Below are 24,159 nucleotides of genomic sequence, written 5' to 3'. Positions count from 1 at the left end.
TAGTATATCAACAGTCCGCTTCCATATATCCGTAGACTCGGATCATCGAGTAAGGTTCGGACCATGAGGTCGGCTCGGATAGAGACTAAGTCTTGGCAGAGGCAATGCTCGCGGCATGATCAGGTAGTTCTCGCGGCACGATCGGCACGATCTTGGGATAACTGCCAATTACTACGTGCGTGTAGCTCTCACGTAGTGGCTACGACCACGTTGAGATAATCGGGCACGTCCTAAGCAACCCTCAGGTATAAATATAGTACATTTCTAGAGGAACAGGTACGTAATATCTTGCACCCTCTCTACTCTACACTACTTAGACCCAGATTCCCTAGCCTGACTTAGGCATTGGAGGGTCCCCTGCTTGAGCCAGGGTCTCCTTTGCTTACCTTTCTTTGCAGGACCAGGGTTCGTTTCGGGCTATCGAGATCCATCGAAGGGTGGTCCAGATTTTGACATCAACAGTATCAATCCATCTTTTACTATAGGGCCGGATCCAAATACATTTGTATTTTGTATAAGCTTAATGTACAAATTTACATGTCAGCCCCACTGATTTTAAATGACATCCACACCGTTCATCATGTTCTAACCTTGGTTTTCTCCTCAGAATCCAAAAATTTGCACGTTCAACACTCAGACGAGCCACACCAAATGGAACAGTTAGGATAAATGTACATGAAAAAATTCTTCCTATTTGAGAACTTTTTTTAATGGATATATCCATTTAACAGGAAAAAAAAACTTTACACACCGAAAGATTCCAATGGAGCTGCCAACCAAAAATAAAAAACAGGCTCGCATAGCATGAAAAAAGTACAAAAGGAAGATTGTCCCTCCCTCAAACTTCCCAAACCTACCTTATCCATAAATAAACAGACATGTAAAGATAGAGGGGAATCGGATTGTGTACTGAGTAACTCGGTATGTTAAGGGGTTCCGAGTTGACGTGGCACGAGCTTATTAGCTCTATGATGTGGGGCCGCTTCCCTCCTCCACCAAAACAAACGTTGTTAGCTTCTCTTTCTCTCTCTCTTCCACGCAAGGAGGAAATGTAGAGGGATCTATCGCTCCTCTATTCCAAGTAGAAATCAGATTCCGTACTGAGTTACACAGTACGGTTTTATCGTATAAAGTAAACTTAGTTGGGCCCACTTTGAATGCACGTGGTCTATCCACACTGTCCATTAGTTTTTACAGCTAATTTAAGGCGTTCAGCTCAAAATTTAAGCATATCCAAAGATCAAGTGGATCATACTAGAGGAAACAGTAGGAGTAATGATTTCCACTATTGAAACCTTGCTAGGCCTACAGTGATTTTTATTTGTCATCCAACTTGTTCAGGATATCATGAAGACATGGATGAAGGGAAAACACAGATATAAGCTTGATCCAAAACTTTTGTGGCCCTAAGAATTTTTCAATGGTAGCAATCAATTCACACTGTTTCTGTGGTGTGGTCCATTTGAACTTTATATATGATTCATTTTGGGGCTAAAGCATTGAAATTATATGGTAAAACAGATGAACAGAGTGGATAAGATACATAAATCATGGTGAACGTCATATGAACGTCATAGAATTTAATCAGCACGCTAAGCCTAATGAGTTACCCAGTATGCCATTGAAGCAGATTGCATCCTACCCCCGCCCGGGGAAGCGGATTGCATACAGAGTAACTCAATATGCTAAGCGTACTGAGTAAACTCTATGGACCTCACTGTCATTCATGCATTGTATCCAATCCGTCCATCTCTTTTACCACATAATTTTATGGCTTTAACTAAAAAATGGAACATATCCAAACCTCAAGTGGACCACACCACGGGAAACAATATGAATTGAACATCTGTACCGTTGAAAAATTCTTGGGGCAACCGAAGTTTTAGATCAAGCTGAAATCATGTTTTCCCTTCATCCATGTCTATCCATGTCTGTCTGATCTTATGAACATGTTGGATGACAAATAAACATCATTGGCCACCTTAGAAAGTTTTCAATGGTGGAAATCAATATTTCTACTTTTTCCTGTGGTATGGTCCACTGAAACTTTGTATATGCATGAATTTTGGGTTGAACCCCTAAAATCATTTGGAAAAACGAATGGACGGCCTGGATAAACCACATCCATTTACGGTTGGCCCAACAAAGTTTACTTGGTACGATAAGAGCGTACTGAGTTACTCAGTCCGTAATCGGATTTCCTCGTCCACCGTGATTTAAGGATTTTATCCACACCGTTAATAACTTTTCTCAGATAATTTTACTACATGATCTAGAAAATTAAGCAGATTCAGATCTCCATTGGACCACACCAAAGGAAGCAGTGGTGATAATGACATCCACTATTGAAACCTCTCTAAGGGCCACCGTGATGTTTCAACGATGGAAATTATTATTTCTAATGTTTCCTGTTCCATGGTCTACTTGTGTAAGGCCCATATCCTAGCCCGTACTATTCCGTTGGCTTTCGCGGTTCTCCTGGTCGAATTCCGGCAACTCGCGATCTGTAATCAGCAGTTGCGTGCGACCCTGAGTCGTATCCCATTTTCTAGAGTCGGCTCGACCAGAGACCTATACCCTTGTGACCACGCCGTCGCCGTGATTCCAACGCTGTGTCTCACTCGCCGAGGCGATACCCGTGCCAGGATATGTGGGCCCGCGTTCAGTTCGAGGAAAACACCGCGCATTGCAATCTCGAGAATCCATCACATCAATCCCATCAATCTCATTAATTAAAGTACACATCACAAGCCATCACTCACCCTTACCTCTCCTTACCCAAAGTCAATGCAACCCATGCTTAGCCCATTCTTTTCTTACAAAAGTCAAAAGAACCAATCCCTTTCCACTTCATCACCACTCCTCTCTCTCTCTCTCTCTCATTTCTCACTCTCCCAAGCAACTCCCAAGGAGAGGAAACGTCCAAGCTCTCCATGGGAAGAGCCATGTGTGGCCCACTCCCTACTACCCTATCTCCCATCTCCACCCTTGGATCATCATCCCCACCATTGAAGGAGCACTTTTGGAGCATTGAAAGGCTAGGGAGGAAGAAGAATGAGAGGTGGGTGCTTCTATAGGCTAGTTTTCATATTTTTATAATAGGCCAAGTGAGGCCTACTGATCAATGGTATGGATCTCACTTTGGACCCTAAGATGTGGCCGATGGCCCACCTTGATTATCATGATCATTCCATGATGGGGCCATTCTCCATGGACCCCACCATGATGTTTACCTTCTAGCTTGAAACGAGGTCATCTAGACCTTCCATCTTGGTGGAGAAGTAATCTCCACCGTTGATTTTTAATTTGGTGGGCCCACATGTGTTGGAACCCACCCGATGTATGATTGGATGCTTGAAAGGGAGGGCCCATAGTGCCAGGGTCCCTCCATCACACGTGTCCCACTCTCTTTCTCTCTCTCCCCTTCTCTTTTTCATTTCCTTTCATATGATGATGTGGCCATGTGGCCCACTCGGATGGACCCCACCATGAAGCATGTATTTTAGCCTAGCCATTTGTAGGTGGGGCCCACTTTATATGTGTTGTATCCACACCATCCATCATTTGGTGGCCCACCTGAGGAGGGCCACCTTTTACCCTTGGAAAGATCAGACTGTCCAGCGTCCCAGGACGCTAGACGTTATTTGAAAAACATATGTATTTACTTGGTTCAAAGCTCCTTGGGTGGACCACTTGTATAGGCCCCACATGGATGTATGGATTCAATCCACGCAGTCCATCCTATTTACCAACTCATTTTAGGCGTTGAGCCAAAAAATGAAGCTGATCCAACTTTCTGGTGGGCCATACCTTAGTAAACAGTGATTTTCACCATTTAAATTCACCTTAATTTTTCTACACGCTGAAAGATGCCCAATATTAGGCTTGATGGATTTGTTATTGACTGTAGAATCGATTGGCTGAACTGGATTCATCTTATGCAGGCCCCACGTACAAAAATCCTTAAGAAATCAATTTTTCAAAGGAAAGAAAAAAATAAAAAATACAGGCAGCACGCAGCAGCAGAACGCAGAACGCTGCTACGTTTTGGCGAACGGTCAGCAGGACCTACCGTCCCATCCATGGGCCCCACCATGATGTGTGTTTTGTATATCCACACCATTCATTTTGTAGGCCCCCTCAGGGCAGTGGGCCACCCCAAGAATCAGTTGTCTTGGAAACTCAGGTGGCCCACGTCACAGGCAATAGTGTGATTGAACGTCTGCCTTTGAAACCCTTTTGGGTATCCTAGAAGTTTTGGATCAACGTGAAATTTGTTTTCCCTCTTCATCTGGGTCCACGTGACCTTATCAACGGATTGGATGGTATATAAACATTATGGTGGGCCCCACGTGGGACCCACAATGATGCATGTGTTTTATTCATACCATCCACAGGTAGTGGATGGTTAGACCCACATGAATGTATGTGTTATACACCACACCGTCCACGGACGGTGGAACCCCATTGTGTACGTGTTTTGTACATGGTGGGCCCCACGTGGGACCCACCTTTTTTGGTTTGGATTGGCTGGACTATAGCAGCATATTGCTGCTATGGGATGCCACTATAATGTATGCGTCTTACATCCTCACCGTCCATCTGTCCTGACGGTGGGACCCCACCTCAATGCATGTATTCTTTGGCCACGCTGTCCATCCGTGTGGACTTCACGTGAGGTATGGGATCTATCTGCACTGTCCATCCATCTCCTGCTGGTGGAGCCCACATGGGGTATGCATTATATCCTAAACCGTCTAAGAATGTGGACCCATCCTGATGCATGTATTTCATGCACACCGTCCACCCATGTGAGGCCAACCCTGCACGTGTCACACGTGCAGGTGGTAGGACCCACTTTGATGAATGTGTTCTATATGCACACCGTCCAGAGATCTCTGGATGGTGTTGCGGCACCTACCGTGATATATATATATATATATATATATGTACGTCCATGCCATCCACCTGTTTTGGACAGGCCATGCGACCCACCCCACATGTGTTGTACGTGTGAGGGGTGGGGTCCACCTTAATATATGTATTTTGTACCCGCACCGTCCATCTCGGTGCTGCATGGATCCATCATGATTAAGATGTATGTATTTTATCAACTCTGTTCATGTGTTTTTAGCAGCTGTGGGCCCACCCCACATGTGGTGTACGAGTGGGGGGTGGGGCCCACCTCATTTGTATATGTGTTGCATTCAACACCATCCATTTGGAGCCGACCATGATGTACGTGGCTTACATCCACGCTGTTCGTCCATTTTGGGCTATGTGGACCCCCACCTTGATCTATGTGATTTATATCCACACCGTCCATTTGGACAGGCAGTGTAGGGCGCACCATAATGTATTTGTTTTATCTCCGTAGCCCGGCCTACCTTGTGATGTATTGTATATTCACACCATTCATTCATTTAGCCCCCCACGTGATGTACGTGTTTAATGCTAGTTATCCATTTAGTGGGGCCCATTTGGAATATGCAAGGCCCACTCGTGATGTATATTTAGGGCCCACCTGATGTATGTAAGGCCCATTGGTGCGGCCTAACTATGAGGCCCATCATCATGTGTTTTTGGCCCATGTGCGGGGCCCACCTGTTTGTATTTTGGCCCCCGTGACAGGGCCCACTTACCTTGTATTCTGATGCCCATGTGATAGGGCCCACCTTGTAATGTGTTGTTCGCACCGTCCATTCACGTGGCCCTCACGTGATGTACCTGTTTTATCTAAGTTGTACATTGATGGGCCCATTTGAAATGAGTAGGGCCCAACCCACTGAGATGTATTTGAGGCCCAGGTACGTGGCCCATTAAATGTATATAAGACCCATGTGTAGGGCCTGCATACTGTATATTTAAGGCTCATGTGCAAGGCCCACCTGTCATGTATATGAGACCCATTAATGCGGTCCACTTGATGTATATTGAAGTCCATGGGTTGTAGCCCATTATGATGTATCTGATGACCATGGGTTGTGGCCCATGGTGAAGTATATTAGGCCTATGTATTCGGCCCATTGTGATGTATATTAAACCCTTGTAAGAGGCCACGAACCCACTACATGTTTAGCCCTGTGTGGGCTACTTCTTGGGAGCGATGTTGGTTAAATGGCTACATTGATGAGTAATGATGGTTTAATGTCTACGTTGTAACATTCCCTTAGGCCTTGTTCAGCCCATTCTCATCGAGGTCGATTATCGTGGCCGATTGTTGATTGACATGGCCAATTGCCGATTTCGATTATCATGGCTGATTACCAATTCCAATTATTGAGGTCGATTGTCGATCGATTCCGATTGATGTGGCCGATTGTCGATTCCGGTCATTGAGGTCGATTCTGATATCGAGGCTGATTGTCGAGGTCAAATATTGAGGCCAGATATCGAGGCTGATTGTCGAGTCCCAATGTGATATATATACGGCCCGTATTTGAGGCCCATTGTGATGTGCATTCAGCCCATGTTTGAGGCCCAAAGTGATATATATACGGCCTATATATTTAGGCCTGTTGTGATGCGTATTCAACCCATATTTAAGGCCCAATGTGATGAATATAAGGTCTATGCGATGAGGCTCATTATGATGCATTCGAGGGCCAGGCAATAGAGCCCATTGTGATATACTTTTGACCCATATGTGCGGCCCATTGAGTTGTAGATGTGGCTCAAGAGTGAGGCCCAGATGGCAAGGCTCGATGTGATGTATGAGAGGCCTATGCGATGAAGTTCACTTGTTGTATATTAGGTCATTGTGCGAGGCCATGGGCCCACTATATGTTAGGCTCTATGTGGGTCATTCCTTGGGAGCAATGTTAGTTAAATGTCCACATTGTCGAGGCTGATTATCGATGCCGGTTATTAATACCGATTACAAGCATGTGACAGCATAGCATCATGATACATGCCCATACGCATCATCCGCATGTTTGTTATGAGATATGGTCCATCATTGCATATGTCATTGAACATATTGTTATGAGACTCCTCGATAGGCGGAGGTTATCTCACATGAGCACACGATATGCGCAAGAATGATGCATGACTGGATTGTATGACTCATGCATCTTACATTATGATTACTATACACCCTAGCGACATCAGGGTTATAGCCTCCACAGGCATATCGTGGATGGCCAGACGGGACACCAAACATTTATTCTAGCATCGGGCTGCCATAAATGGCCCTGGGTGAAAATTTCTAAACCCTCTTGGTACTAGAGGAGGCCCCAATGTCGAGACCGAGTGGATACATGAGCGTCCGAGTGCCGAATACCAGGAGGCCGTGTCTCTCACTATGTCGTGGTCGGTTGGGAGGGGGTTGTGGCCTTACCCGCCCGAGCGTAGGGGGCATTGCTAGGCTGAGTTTGACCAGCTCGTAAATGGGTTCATTATCGACATGCCGGATAGGTATTGACAGACTATTGGCCAGGCGGATAGTGAGGTTTCTTACGCTCACTTGGACTGTGCGACTGGGAGAGCAGCAGTGTCATTTGGAGTGTACTAAACCCCGATGATGATCCCAGAGAGGAACTGTACTGATATGTGGACTTATTGAGCAGGAGTTGCATACTCATTCATTCATTCATTCACTATCCACTCGGGCTGGTGATGTGCAATTATTTGTTACGTGTACCATCGCAATGACAGGATTTCGGTTGGGGCGCGCGACTAACTTGAGATCAGGAGTTTACCACATTGAGTCTGACTATCCAAATTAGGTATGAGACTAGTTTGGATAGAAGTCCATTGTGATGGACCCCATAGCCTGCGATACTACGTACTACTATCCCGACTTCACACTCCAGCCTGATCATTCCATTCGCACCGTATATTGCATTACATCTGCGACATATGACATTTTGGGTTACTGTGTTTTTGTATTTATATGGTTTAGATACGGCTGACACTATTCGTGAACTCATCAGGAATTGCATATTGCATCACATTCTAGACATCTGATAGTTGACTCTTTATGATACCTCATTTGCATAGCTGTTCTATATTGCGTATTCTGATATTAATTGACTCATGGACTTGTCCGTATTTCCGCTTACTCTGTTATCGTATGATTTATGATCTTGTCAGTATTTCTGCTTACTCTGATAATTCATGATCTTGTCAGCATTTCTGCTTATTCCGATATTGTACGATTTATGGATTACTAGTAATTCCGGTATTGTATGATGATGGCATTGTATTGAATACTGGGCACTTACTTTGTATACACACTTACACCACCCTCTAAGCTTTATATAAGCTTATGCACGATAGATGCGTGCAGGTGATGTTAGGTTGCAGCAGTATTGAGCTTGGAGTGTGCAACGGTCTTCTGGAGCTTGATTTTCGATTTATGTATTTTCCTTTTGTATTGTACTCAATGATTATATTAGTGGATATGTGATGATGATGTTGCCTTTGTGAATTGAGTAATCTTGTGGTTATGTTTATTGCGAGTTAAATGTATAAAAGAAAAAAAAATCCTCTTTATAGAATTTCAGGATCGGAATCTGGCATATGGACCCTAGGAACCGAGAATGGGGTACTACGGAGGCTGTCAGCACCGGATTTGGCGATCAGAATTCCTATGAATCCGATTTTCGGGTTTGGGGCGTGACAACATGAGCATTGGAAATGATTCAATTTTGGTCTCAACCATTAATTGTGCTTGAAAAACGGATGGACAGCATGGATAGACTACATCCATTTACAGTGGGCCTAATAGAGTTTACTCAGTACCATTGAAATCTCTCCAAGCAGCGGTAGATCCTTCTACGTTTCCTCCTTGCATGGAAGAGAGAGAAAGAGAGAAGCCAACGGCATTTGGAAGAGGGAAGCGGCCTCACATCTTAAATCCAATTGGCTCTTGACACATCAACTCAGTACCCATTAGCCTACTGAGTTAATCAGTACAAAATCCGATTCCAGTTAGGAGGGAGATTAGATGGGGACCGGTAGAATCTAAACCGGGCCACAACACCTAATTTTAGAAGTTTAGGCATTATTTTTCATGGTTTGCCCCACCAGAGTTTTTAATTGACCTGAGTTTCGGGATATAAGAAGAATAGGAAGGGCCACACATGATGTACGGATTTAATGTCATTAGAACATTAGAATGGGCCCCACATATCGATTTGTACGTTAAACCTATCTTAGAAGAATACGGATCCTCTGTTTGCGTCAAGTAGTAAAACTGTGGTTGTTACTATCTAAGTGGACCCTGTGACTGTGTAATTGCATGGAAAGACCAATCACTATTCAGTAAACGAGGGAAAAAAGCAGGAAAGTCGTGCTTTTGGCTAACAGAGGATCCGGACTCATCGTAGAAACGTTTGTATTGGATCTAGCCTCTCATTAGTATAAAGAAGTCATCCACACAAGCAATGCACTCTATGCATTTTCTTCAAACCTATCCTAGAAACGTCTGTATTCTCCTCACTCGTATCTTCTTCCCATTTTCCTATTGCTAGCTTCACTCCATGCATACACCCACTTTCACTATAGTTACACTCTTCATCATCCTCATCCATGTCCCACCTTCCCTCTCATCACACCCACACGCCGACATCGGCTTCGCGGCCCGCCTCATCCATCGTGACTCCCCACTCTCCCCCTTCTACAAACCAAACACCATATCTCTCCGCAATCTCACCATGGCGGCACACCGCCGCTCCGACTCCCGACTCCACTACTTCCAATCACGTCAATCAAGATCATCATCAATCAATGTCCCCAAGCGCGCCTCTTCGGCCCACTTTAGGTGAGTATGTGATGAGCTTCTATATGGGCACACCCCCAATTAAGAGGTGGGCCATCATCGACTCAGGCAGCTCGTTGTTGTGGGTCCAATGTGAGCCTTGCGTAGAATGTTGTGAACCTTTGAAGGTAAGAGGACATTATAATCACTTAGGATGCCTTTGCATAAGCTATATGCATGGTCCTTCATCAAAATTGCATAATTGGTTGATTTAGACGTCTATGGTAGTTCTCATTACATAGCTTAATGTTTGCTTTGAGTACTAAATTTGATTGTATTCCATATTGGAGTTCAAGATTAGGGCAACTTCGCTTTATTACCACCTTAGACTTTAATGTTCTGTAATCTTCATATTGATATGATTTTCTTTTTGTTTTTCTTCTCTTTTTCTATGGGTTGCAAAGAATTTGATTCAGGGTATGAAATCGTTGAACTTCCTTTTCATTTTTACTTGATTTTGTCGATTGGCAACAATGATTTATCAAATGAGATGAAAGCATCTCATTAAAAAAAAATGAAAACAGGACGATGGGAGATCATCCATCTCTAGATACTCTAAAGCTCATTACTGCACACACACACACACACACACTCTCTCTCTCTCTCTCTCTCTCTCTCTCGTTTTGTTTTTGGAACCCAACAGAAGTGTTTAGACTAAAAACCCATGTGTTTAGAGTGGATAGGATGCGTAGGAAGAGACTAGATACAAGAAGGAAGTAGAAGAATAATCTCACTTCACAGGTCAAAGTTCAAACTACAATCAATCTATGCCGTCTACAAAATCTTCATGCTGATATATATATTTTCTATGGGTTGCAAGGGATTTGATTAATAAGATGAAATCCCTGAAATTCTTTGTTTTCATTTTTATTGGCAACAAGTTATCAAAAACCATGGCAGCTAGGTATTTGGCCCACTGTGCAAGTGATTTGGCCTCAAAGCCAAGCAAGCTATACATCTGTTGGGCTACACATATATGAAGTTACTGCATATAATCATTGTTCATAGTATTGGTATCGTTACATGTATCGCTAGGTGGTGATATGGAAACATGTATCGATATTGCTGATATTATCACCAATACCCTGAAACGTATCGCTGATTGAGGGAAGCATTGGGGAAACATGCAAAAATGGTGGAATTTCTCAATGAAACTTCAGGAGACGCTCAAATACACATATTTGCATATTTAGGAATCAAATAATTGTAAAAAAGACACAAAATAATAAGTTTTCCTTTATTGGGAGCCTAAAATCATGTAATGCTGACTCAGGGAAACATGAGGAAAATGGTGGATTTTTTTCAATGATACCTCAGGAGATGGTAAAATTCACATAATTACATATTTGAGAATAAAATAATAGCAAAAAATATGTATATTTGCATATTTAGGAATCAAATAATAAGTTTCCCCTTTAATGGAGGCCTAAAAGCATGTATCGTTGACTTAGGGAAACATTGGTAAACATGGGCAAAATGGTGGATCTATCCATCCATGCACACACATACATAATACAATCACATGCATGACAATACTTTGGTAATATACCACTGATACTCGGAATTTCTGATATTACTAGTGTTATTAGTATCGCCAAGCTAGTGATATCGATGATATCACGGATACTCGGAACAAGGCATACAATATCTATATATGCAGTATATTGCAAAATTCACTCAAACTCCTAAACTCGCTGGGTTTAGGCTAGGCTGATGGGCTTTTAGACACAGCCTGAGCCCTGTCCTGATAAATGAAATGATTTGAAGTTTAGGCCTGGGGCCAGCCCTCCAGCTTGATTTGCCAGCTCAAGCCCGGTCCAAAGCAGGCTAGACCCAGATGCCCGACGGGCAAGCCTTGCCCATCGACAGCCGTAATTGTTTCTCGGCAATTTGGACTTAACTAATAAATGAAAAGTTTTGTTCCAGTGCTTGGCCCTCTTTCCATATAGTTGGTTTTAATTTTTAAGTTTCTTGAGTGGTCATGCGTGAATATTGATCCAAAATCCTTTCTTTTTCTTTTTGTTTCCTTTTGGTGCAACTTCAAGAATCCGGCTTGTCTATTTTCAACATGTTCTACAAAAAATGAAAAAGTCTTTATGGTCCCTCTGCCCCTACCAGTGGGATGTCAAAATACGCTAGCTTTCCCCATCTCAAATGATCCTATGGAGCATAGTCATAATTCCCACATGAAAATACTCAGGAATAAAATAGGAAAATTAAAACTTCTCACCTGTTTTGTTGCTATTTTTGTACTAATTATGTATTTTACTATATCTTAGGTAGTGTATGGCATTGTGCTGATTGGTGGTTCTTCTGAGTCAGAAAAACAGAACCTGCATCAAAGCAATGTTCCATTTTCCTACGTTTCCTTTCCAAATCATATTTGAGATAGGTATGTGAAGGTCTTGAACATGTGAAGCTTGGTATGGGAAGGTTTCGAATGTGTGAAGCTTTTTAACCTTGAAAAACTGAATTTCCAAACATTCCTTTAAGATTTTATTGTTTATTATTTATTATTTTTTTTGCTTTAAAAAAATAATAAAAAAAAATGTTTGGTTGTCTGTGTTAATAATGCATTAATTATCAGTATTAAATATTCATGTGGACATGTACGTTTGTTGGATTTCATGTCTTTTGTTTGACACCTTGTAACAATGCCTGTTTCACATACTGTGATATCGATTGATAGTAACAATTGGCATTTGGAAGTTTCTCCAACCTTAATATGGATATCTTATAATATCTTCTTATCTGTTACAAACAGGTTCTTGAATGCTGTGAAATTTTCTGTAAATATGCATTAGTTTCCAACTTAACCCTGGATATGCTCTTTGTTCCTTGATAAATATTTCCAGGAAATTTGCATGCTTCTGTGTTTAGGGAAGCATGAAAATTGCACAATATCTTTTGTATAAGACTAAATTTCAAATTCAAGTAGTACTACTTTTTCATTTGACTGTTGCTTTTTGGAATAGGGTGGAAAGCATGAAGCTGATGAAACTATTCATGGTTCTGATGGATTGGGGAATGTATTTCGAAACCCCGCGCGCCGCCCCCCCCCCCCCCCGAGGGAAACAAAATTGGGAAAAGCGCATCCAAATTCTTGATCGATAAGGTGTCGGAATGCCCTGGTTTTGTATCCATACTTGCATTAGGACCGCTGACAAATTTGGCATTGGCAAGTGGTAACCAAGAAATTTCTTCTGCCATGTGGATCTAATGTTCTGTGCTGATTATACTTGTAACTTGAGTCACTTGAACTTGTGCCAAGACGGGAGGGCACATGGTTTGGTGATCCATACTGTTAATCTGGTGGGCCCCTCTGTGCATACAGATGCTTAAAAGATCTTTCAGATTGGAAGATCTCATCTCTGGCTTATTTTTCCTTCCAATGTGAACTGGACTGTTTTCACATGTACCTATTTGTAGGCTACTAATGAAGGGTTAGAATTTCCTGATCTTAAGAGTATTTGCGGGCAGGCCCCAATGCATGGTGTGGTGCCCATAAGATCAGCATTTTGTTTCACTGTACCATGGGTCCCACATGTACGAAATTCTATACTGCAGAAAAATAATACATGTAATGATGCTCAATGCTCTATAACCATTTTAAATGAACTTCTTGTCTCCAATGCACTATCCATTATAATCAGACCTATATCAGTAATTTTTGTTTTGTTTGTTTCATCAGGCAATTAAAAAGGATTCATCATTCGCTAGCAAGGTGAAGACAATCGTCATACTTGGTGGGGCTTTCTTGACCTCCGGGAGTATGAACCCTGCTGCTGAAGCAAATGTAAGTATCTCTTTTCCACCTATCCTTCTTGGAGTATCAATGAAAGTAATGCCCCTACAAACTTTTATTAGAAGGCCTTGGTGAAACACCTACACACTGCATATCTGATCAAGAAACACACACACACACACACACACACATGTCATTTTGAAATTTCAATCTGTAGTTGTCCATGACAAAGCTATAATGATAAAAATTGAGATATTGATTTCTATTTGATATTTGATTTTCAAAAGCTTTCCTTGCAGTAGCCGCCTCTGCTAAGAAGTGGCCTCTAAAGCAATTAGATGTGAAAAAAAAAAAAAAAAAAACGCATTTCTGAATGGCGACTTAAAAGAAGAAGTATAAATGTTACAACCTGAAGGATTGAAAGTAGAAATGAAACCAGACTTTGTATGTAAACTTAAGAATGCCTTCTTTGGCCTCAAACAGGCGCCTGCAAGCGAACTGACGGACTCTGATGGGCCTTTTTGTATTATATGAGGGGGCCCGCAAGTATAATTTGATTTAAATTAACACACTACATTTTGAAATAGAGTTGTCTGTGACAAAGCTGCAATGATAACAATTGGGATAGTGATTTTTATCGATATTTAATTTTTAGAAAAGTTCATTTCCATGAAATCAAAAAGGGGGGGTGGTTGCAAAGGGATGAAGTGAGAGCTTCAAACTGAACTCCTCCAACTTGAATTATCACATAATGGTATGGTCCATATGAAATTTGACATTAGTTGCCTATCTTCTTTCTGATATATAGAGCCGATTGGACACCGTGAAAGAAGAAACAAGGCCAAAGGATGGGGTCACTAGGACACATGATCTGATGAGGTTACTATGAAATGATGCTGACATCATAGTGGGGTCATCCCACTTCTGGTGGGACCAAAATTCATAGGGCCAACTGTTCTTAATTTTCAACAAGTAATGTTATTTTATGACATTCTTAGGGAGTGTTAGTTGATTCCAGTGCTAGAAATTAGCTTTGGATGTTGGAGTCCTTCGATTTTTTAAGTCTAGGAAGGATTTCTAGATTTCAAAGTTTTTAGGCTAAAAGTGCATTTGGTGGCAGCTTCTGTTTTCAGAGTAGAAGCCATTCTACACTTTAGAATACCTTCTATTTTGTAAGAGAAGCTGCCAGAAGTAGCTTCTGGTGGTGTTATCAAATTCCCTATAAAAGTAGCTTCTAAGTGTTGTAGTTCCCTTACAATTCAGGAAGTCAAGCGACTGACATATGTATATGGACTCTTTTTTTTTTTTGTTACTTACATGTAACCAAAGATATTCTGTAACCAAGTTGACCTTTTTTATTTTATTTTTTATTTTATTATTATTTTTAAAATTTTAACTTTTTCTTTTTTGAACATGGAACCAAAGCTCTTCTGTAACCAGGTTGACTCTGTTTCACTTGAGAACAAAACAAGTTACACCTCTGTTCTTTTTCTGCAGCTAAACCTCATCCAGAAGTATATATGACTGAATACTGATTTATGGTTGGTTTTGGCTCCCTATTTGGGCTTCTAGATCTTACTTATCATGTCTATCAGTTCCCCAACTGCTCGATCAGAAAGAGCCTAAAGTTGTGGGCCATGGCTAAATGGATACGATGTGGATTGCACTAGTCATATCTGTGGCCCCACAAACTTTTGAATTGAAAAATAATGCATTTGAGAAACTCAATAAACATACAGTTTATGTAAGGCATGAAACACCTTTTACTTCGTCTTTTGGGATTTCCTCAGCAAAATGACAGGTTGGATGTGTCAGGTGTGGGGCCTACAGATTTATGATATTGTGGCAGTCTGGATTTTAGGCCATTCTACATCCAAATTTAGCTTAATTGGTCAATTGAGCTCTTTATCATTTCTGCTCATATGCAAGTCATTATTAGTTTTTCCCAAGATTTTCTGGCTTTCAAATTGAAATAGTCTTTTGCATTGCTAAGGATAACCCTATTGTCTTTTCAGATATATGCAGACCCAGATGCAGCAGACGTCATGTTCACTAGTGGTGCAAATATTGACATTGTTGGCATAAACATCACCACCCAAGTTGTACTAACAGGTTTCAACTTCGTCTTCTACTTTGTTTCATGACTTGATGTGACTATTTCTTAGTTAACATTGTTTAAGTAGAGGACAGTGGTCCATTTTCCTTTTTCCAGACCATTGATCTTATGGGTCCTACCATGAATGGGGGATGCCCCAGAAATTTCCTAGACTGAAAACACCTAATCCTTTGAACTTTGGCCTACTTCGAGTTATTGATCTTCCAATCTGAGGGCCTGTTTGATTTTTCAGCTCGACTGTAATTACCTTGTAAATGGGTAATAATTATTTACTTAGGTAATTGCTGCATCTTTCCCAATGTAAACAGTGACAACCTACTTTTTTAACACCAAAATTGAGAATTTTGTGAAATAAATGTGGGTCCCACCGTGATGTATGTGGCTTATCCACACTGCCCAATCATTATGCCAGCTGAATTTAGGGCTTGAGCACAAAAATAAGGCAGATCCAAAGCTCAAGTGGACCACACTACAGGAAACAGTGGGAATCGAATGCCTACAGTTTAAAACTTCTTGGAGCCAATAGAAGTTTTGGATCAAGCTGATATTTTTGCTTTCCCCTTATCCATGTCTGTGTGACCCTATAAACCAGTTAGATGATGAATAAACCTCAATATGTGCCCAATGAAGGAAACAACTTTCAATGGTGGACGAATTAAGGCCATTGTTTCCTTTCTTGTGGGCCATTTGAGCATTGGATCTGTCTCATTTTTCAGCTCATGCCTCAAAATGTTTTGATAAAACAGATGGACAGCGCGGATATAATATATACATCACAGTGGGGCCTATAGATTTAAGTCAATACTTTTAGACCAATTTTCAAGGTAGAATTACTCATCCATTTTCAAATCAGGTAAAAAAGTAATAATTACTTATTTACCAGGGATTTACATGCAATATGGAAAATCAAACAAGCCCATCTTGGGGCCAATCAGAGCAACATTCTAAACCACCAAACTATGTGGAGTCATTGATCTTCCAGTCTGAGGGATTTTGTGGGTGGGCCCATCAGATCAACAGTACAAACCACCAAAATATGGTCTCCACATGTATAGAATCATGCACATCAGAAAGCCATATGTTTGTTGAAGCTCAATATCCAAATTTTCTCATCTGCCATGCATACTCACTGCGTATGCTATATCCCTCTAGTTGGGCCACAGATGCAGCTTTCTCCTATTATCTTCAACTTTCTACCTTCTTTTTTCTGTTTCAGATGCGGACCTTGCTGAATTGAAGGCATCAAACGGAAGACACACACAAATAATATCTGACATGGGCCAGTTCTATAGAGACTGGCATGTGAAATCTGAAGACATTTATGGTATCTTTCTCCTTCGAGTTACCCAAAGTTTTCATAAAATGAATCTCCACCATTCATGTAGCACTTGAGCATGGTGATGACCGTTGATACAGCAGAACATTGTGTTGATGGTCCACAGTCCAAAAATCATGGTGATTGAACTATTATGGTCTCATCTGATTGACATCCTGTAACAATAACTGAGAAACATGATGATGCAGGGATGGACATGATGAGGTTGATCACTGTCTTCCTCAGGGGAAAATTACTCCGAATCCATAGAGTTTCTTTGGACTCCTCAAGAGATCCCTTGAATCCACAAGGAAAAATAGAAAAATAGAAATAAATTCTAATAAATTCAAATTTAAATTGATTGATGATAAAAACGAATTTACAATCCTTTAAATAGTGATATCAAACCTAGGAAGAAGTTTCAAAATCAAACTCCAACTCAAACTCCCTAAAAAACGTGACTTTTTATAGATGGTCATGATTTCTACTAGACTTCATGGTTTTCGGCCAAAAATAGTAAGTGTCCAATTTGACCAAACCATGTTATTCTCCTAATTTTTCTAAGCCCTTTTCATGTTGGGTACAACTCCTAAAGCTTAAAGGATCAAGAGTTATGATTCCATCGATATGACGGAAGCTCGCAAATCCAGCGTGGGCAACATGGCATATCGGGGTTGGTTGGCTAAAGTAGCTTCTCCTACCCCAAAATCATATATGGTACGTCAAATAGGTCATTCCGGTTTGTGAGATACACCTGCTATAGGGTTCTCATGGTCATGATCACTTTTGCCTGCAATCGGGCTTGCTCTCTTCCATCTTGGCCATGAAAGTGTCCGCCACCCGCTCTACATCACATGACATCAACTCATGGAGGTCCGATGGCTAGGATTGCAGCATTGAACCAGATGAATGGTCCTGGTCACCATACACATTAACTGCCTCTATGGTGGGGAACACCTTCATATGATTATGAAATGCGCATCATGATAACACTTCTTTATATGCATTGATAATTTAAACAGCTCCCTCGTGTTGTGTAATTCAGGGATTGTTCAGCACGATCCTGTCTGTTTTGTTCCACTAGGTACGGGCTGATCTTTTCACCTTCAAGAAGGGAGTTGTGAGGGTTGAGACCCAGGGCATCTGTTCAGGACTTACCTTGTTGGACCAAGGACTGAAAATGTACAATCCAACTGGTTTCTTATGCTGCCTCTTGCCAATGGTATGTTTGTTGAGCACCTGTGTAAGATCAAAGCTGCTCGTCAGGCTGGCCCACTACTGTATAGATGCCCTGGATAGAAAATAAGGAAGGTCGTCGATGAAAATGGATGGTTAAAGAAAGTTGTCCAATGTTTCCCATCTTGCATACATCTACGGCTCACAAGCTGATAGGACTAACCTGAGTTTTTGCCCAGGCATCTACATGGTGGGCCACGATGTACAAAAGAATAGATGTTAAGTCCATTTGACATACATTTATGGCCTCTCATATGAGCAGTCTGGCTTGAGTTTTTGTTAAGGTGGTCGATGCCATTGAGTAGAACACCAAAATGTTCCAGTGACTAAACATGGATTTTTCGGATTTTTCTGATGGCATCTTTGATGAGACTTCGATGGCATCGACAACCTGTCTATGGCATGGAACCTCTTCGATAGCATCGAGCAGGACACCACAAAGTGTCCAGCAACCAACATGGGATTTCCGGATTTTCAGGATGGCATTGAGCAGCTGTTGATGGCATCGACAGACCCTGTTTCTGAAAGATTTGAGACATCAACAACAGGGGCCAGCCTAGTAATAAGCTTAGATCTTGCACGCATGGGCCCCATTGGGACATCTTCCATTTCACCTGTCTGAGTTCTGTTTGCATTTCTGATTCTGTTGAACTTTCAGCACAGATGGAATGGGAGTTGAAGTCGAAGGAGTCATTGCATTTATCAAGAATCTGGTAATGAAACCATAATATCTGAAGGCCTTTCCAACATAACACCAGTAGGAAAAGAATGGGAACTGAGGTCAAGAGGTTGGATTCATTCCAAGACATTAGAAGATTCCCTTTGTTAGTTTATACCCATTCGGTGTCTTTCTATTATTCGGATGTTCTTGCTTTAATAAACTCGTCATTTATCATTTGCTTTGTTGGAAAGTTCATTTAGAAGTCTAATATCCAGCTGGCGAGTTCCAGATCTTGCATCTAATGAACTAGTAATTTATTCCAAGACATTTAGAAGACTATCCTTTGTTAGTTTATACCTAGTCGGTGTCTTTCTATTGTTCGAATGTTCTTGCTTTAATATATAAACTCATCATTTATCATTTGCTTTGTTGGGAAGTTTGTTTAGAAGTCTAATATCCATCCGGCGAGTTCCGGATCTTGCATCTGATGAACCAGTAGCATGATGTCGACCTCCTTACGTTACATCAGGTGTTGCCACCATGCCTGAGCTTGTTTTGAAAATAAGTTTTGATTTGGAGGCAGAAACCGAAACAAAAAATAGAAAATAAAACAGAATAATCTGTTGTGAACCAGGCTATGAAGCACGTATGAGATATGCTTTTCTTAAAGTGTTATTCACCCCCTCTCATTGGTATGAGATGGCTGCCGAGTTACTGGTGAACTTCTTCTAAGATATGACAAGCCTTGTTGATTCTACGTGCAACAATCACGAAAACAGCACAACAGGAACACGGTGATGCAGTTTCTGTTATGGCAGACTCTGTATTGTGAAAACAGAGGACCCACAGCAGAGAGAAGGTTTTGAGAGGAGATGTTTTCTTAGAGATGATCTGATTAACCTGCCATTTACACCAAGTTTTGTAGAGAATGAAAAGTTGTGCGGTTTTTCAAGAGGCATTTCTAAGAGATTCATGTGAAACCTTTTACAATGAAAAGGCATTTCCAACGGTTAAGGCCGAAGTAACCGTTCCTTGTGGTCGAAAAGCACGGCGATTAGATTCCGCCTGTTGAATTGGGTCGAATTGATAGACCAAGCAACGTTTCTAAGACTGAACTGTTGGTCAAAGCCAACTGCCTAATCGGCCAAACATCTCACCAAGCACTCCTTCCGCTCTAGTCAGCCGAAATGCCGATTTTGATCAAACTCTTCTTTGGTCGGCCAAGTTGCCGACTTCGACCACACACTACTTGGCTGATTCGATCATGCGTATGAGTGCCACTTGCGACGTGATGCTCAAGGGGATCCATCACCCCCTATGTCCACATTCACTTTCATATACACATTCACGTTAATTTCTGCATTCACTTCCATATTTTCATTTATTTAATTCAACATTCATATATACTTCCACATCCACATTTTCATCTATTTAATACAAAATTCATATCCACTTCAACATTTTCATTCATATAATTCAAAATTCACATCCACCTAAATATGCATTCATACAATTCAAAACTCACATTTGCATTCACTTCAAAATCAACATTCATAATTACTTCCACATCTGCATTCACTTGCACATGCATATGCACTTTCACATTTACATTCATGCAATTAAAAATTTACATCCACTTCTACATGCACGTGCACTTTCTCGTTTGCATTCATACAATTATAGATTCACATCTACTTCCATATACACATGCACTTTCACATTTGCATTCATACAATTAAAAATTCACATCCACTTTCATATCCATATGCACTTTTACATTTGCATTCATACAATATAAAATTCACATTCACATTCACATCCAAATGCACATGCATTTTCACAATTACATTCATACAATTAAAAATTCACATTCACTTCCACATGCACATGCACTTTCACATTTGTATTCATACAATTAAAAATTGACATCCACTTCTACATGCATATGTACTTTCACATTTGCATTCATATAATTTAAAATTCACATCCATATTCATGTGCACATGCACTTTCACATTCGTATTCATACAATTCAAAATTCACATTCACTTTCATATGCACTTTTACATTTGCATTCATACAATTCAACATTCACATCCATCTCCACATTTTCATTCATACAATTTAAAATTCACATCCACTTTCACGTGCACATGTGAATGCTGAATTGAATGAATTAAAACGTGAACGTGGACTGCATAAAGTGGATGTGAATGTTGAATATGAATGAATAAAAATGTAAACGTGGATTTGGAATTGAATATATATAAATGTAGGTGTGGATGTGAATATGGATTTAGGGATAAATGTGGATGTGGAGGTGGGGATGAAGGTGGATATGAAAGAGAATGTGGACCTTGGGGGGATTCCACTGAGCATTGTGGATCCCTAGGACATTTGCACTCAGGTGCAATCCACAGTGCTTAGGGGGATCCACCCTTCCCCTTCACTAGGTCCACATGCACTTTTATATCCACCTTCACCTCCACTCCAACTCCACCTCCACCTCCACATCCACATTCACTTCTGGAGTGGGTCCCACTGAGGTGGTAACAACGATCCAAACTACCTTCTATAGGAGTAGTCCCCTCTCTTCGAAAAATAACTCCACAATAACTCAAATAGGCACTTCTTGGACTGCATAACACTTTTCAAGCCGCTATTGTAGGTCCCATCGTGTGTCTCCATTGAAATTCACTTCGATTATTAGCCCGTGAAAATAATTTTAGGGCATGACACCAAGATTGAATGAAGAAGACATCAAGGGTGGATTATACCAATCAAAACAACTCCGACTGAAAAGTCCACTATTAGGTGTATTTGGGGGCCACAGAGGCCTCAGATGAAGATGAAATCAATGCCCTCCGAAGTCCTGAGATGACAAGAAAGAAATGAATGGATCAGATATCCTAGGGAGTACACCCATTTATGACTTTGTGGGACCTATAATCCCCTCTTCGAAATTGGCTTCTTCAACTTTCGAGGTATAAAGATGCAAAGAGGAAATGAACAAGAAGGCTTTCTGTGGCAAGGGTCCTACCTTTTGAACCAATCCCAAATCTTATGTGGGGCCCACTAGATTTTCGTGAAGCAAATCAACCCGTCCACATCAAAGGGGTTTAATTTGATGTCCTCATCCCAGGTTTGAGGGTAAAACTCATTACGGATGGACCTTATTAGAGGAAACAATTCAAAATTAACAAACAACATTTATGGAGTCGTGGGCCATTTAGAACTTCATCAGAAAGCTAAAAAGTCCCTTCCATGGGTACATAACTCTCTGATTAATGTGAATGGATTAGATTGGCCCCGTTTTAGTGGGGCCCACAATCCATTTTGAAAAAATACAAAAGGACATTTTCGTCTTGAAAAAAGTAAATACTTATCTCAGGGCTAAAAAAAAAAGATGAGTTATGTGAGAAATTAGTCAATTTCTTACTTACCACCTAGGGGCCCATCGTATTAAAAAAAAACCCCATTGTACTAAAAAAACCCGCCCTACACACACCCTCTCCTTACATGGGAGAGGATTATGTTGGGGAATTGCGGAAGTATATAGAGATGAATCAAGCAAAGTATTCCAATCGCACAATAAAGCACAATCACAAAAACTCTGAATTTAATGTGGAAAAACCCTTTGTGGAAAAAAAGCTACAACACAAAGCAACAATAATGCACTATAAAAGCAAAAAATTACAAGAGATAAAGATTACTCAATTCGAAAAAGCCTTGAATCACCAAGCCGTGCCATTGAAAACCATAGGAACAAATTAGAAAGCCTTGAGATACTCCCTTATTCCCGATTACACCCATATATATAACCTATAGAGAATCAAAATCAAAATAGGAAACAAATTCTGCACTTATGCAATTCTGCGTAACTGTACGTGCACCTTCAATGACACTTTGATGGCATCAAAAAATCGTCGATGGCATAGACAGATCGTCGATGGTATAAAAGGCCTTTGATGTCATTGAGCATAACACCAAAACGTTCCAACGAGTAGACATGGATTTTCCAGATTTTTCGGATGGTACTTCAATGGCATTTGATGGCCTGTCGATGGTATCGAACCCCTCTCAATGGTATCGAGCAGGAGACCAAAAGTGTCCAACAACCAGCATGAGATTTTCGAATTTTCACGATGGCATCGAGCAGTTGTCAATAGCATTAAATGGTCTGTCAACGACATCAACAGACCCTGTTGAAAGATTTGAGACATCAACAATATATTATGTGCGGCCCAAGCCTCATCCAAGATGGTGCGGCCCTTACCATAGGGTCTACCTTGATATATTTATTCTATATTCACACCATCCATCCATTCTTCCTTTTATGTTACGAGCCTAAAAATTAAGAAGGTACAAATCTTAGGTGGACTATACCATAGGAAGTGGGATGTGGCGATGGAACATCCCACCGTTAAAATATTTTTAGGGCCCACCGTAATGTTTCGTTAATATTTGTTTGCCATCTGATTTGTTGATAAGATCGCATTAACATGAATAAAGAAGAAATAACAAATATTAGCTTAATCTAAAACTTTTTTAGTCCATTATAAATTGTTAATGGTCAATCACCACCTTATTTTATATATATATATATATATATATAGGGAAAAGGTTCTATGAGCTTGAGCTGATGGGACCGTCCGATGACGTCGAGCTCTGTGGGCGGTGGGATTAGAAGGGATTAGGTGTGGCATGGGATTCATCTGGTCCTGTACCATTCCACTCCATGTTTGGGGAGAATGGAAAAGCTTACGTTAAATGGAATTGCATTGGTCCCGTGCCAATTTCACTCAAGGTTTGGGAAGTTGTGTAGGTCCCAACATGATGTGTGGGCTATATCCACACCGTCCACCCATTTATCGAGATTATTTTAGAGCATAGGCCAAAAAATTAGGTAAATCTAAAGCTCAAGTGGACCCCACCGTAGAAAGAAACAGGAATTGAATACTTACCGTTGAAAACTTCTTTGGGGCTACATAAGTTTTGGATCTACCTCATTTTTAGGCTCATGCCATAAAATTAGGTTACAAAACAAATGAACGGTTTAGATATAACATATGTATGTCAATCTCAGTAATTTTAAATGATGGTGGGTATATCCAATCAATGTACTACCATATTATCAACAAAACATGGCATTAATTTTATTGGCAACAGGGACAATCCCTGCCATTGGTAACAATTATGTTTTTTGAATCCCATCCCACCAAATTATTCTAATCCCACTGACCAAACTGATCCTTAGGAAGTTCCTGCGCAAGGATACTGAATGGGGCCCACCGTGATGTTTGTGATCAATCTACCCCGTCCA

At 40.9% G+C, this 24,159-nt stretch overlaps 1 protein-coding gene and 1 pseudogene across 6 annotated transcripts in view; one reads left to right on the top strand and one right to left on the bottom strand.

Annotated features, from left to right (window-relative positions):
- The window catches only part of LOC131231088 (uncharacterized), a 68,967-nt gene that overhangs the window by 31,352 nt on the left and 13,456 nt on the right, over positions 1–24,159 (bottom strand). The window lies entirely within an intron of this gene.
- Positions 9,409–18,806, top strand: LOC131231087 (probable uridine nucleosidase 1; annotated as a pseudogene).

The sequence above is a fragment of the Magnolia sinica genome, chromosome 17 (genome assembly GCF_029962835.1).
Source record: "Magnolia sinica isolate HGM2019 chromosome 17, MsV1, whole genome shotgun sequence".
NCBI classification, from domain to species: Eukaryota; Viridiplantae; Streptophyta; class Magnoliopsida; order Magnoliales; family Magnoliaceae; genus Magnolia; species Magnolia sinica.
The sequence above is the reverse complement of the archived record's forward strand: the minus strand, read 5'-3'. Positions and strand labels throughout refer to the sequence as shown.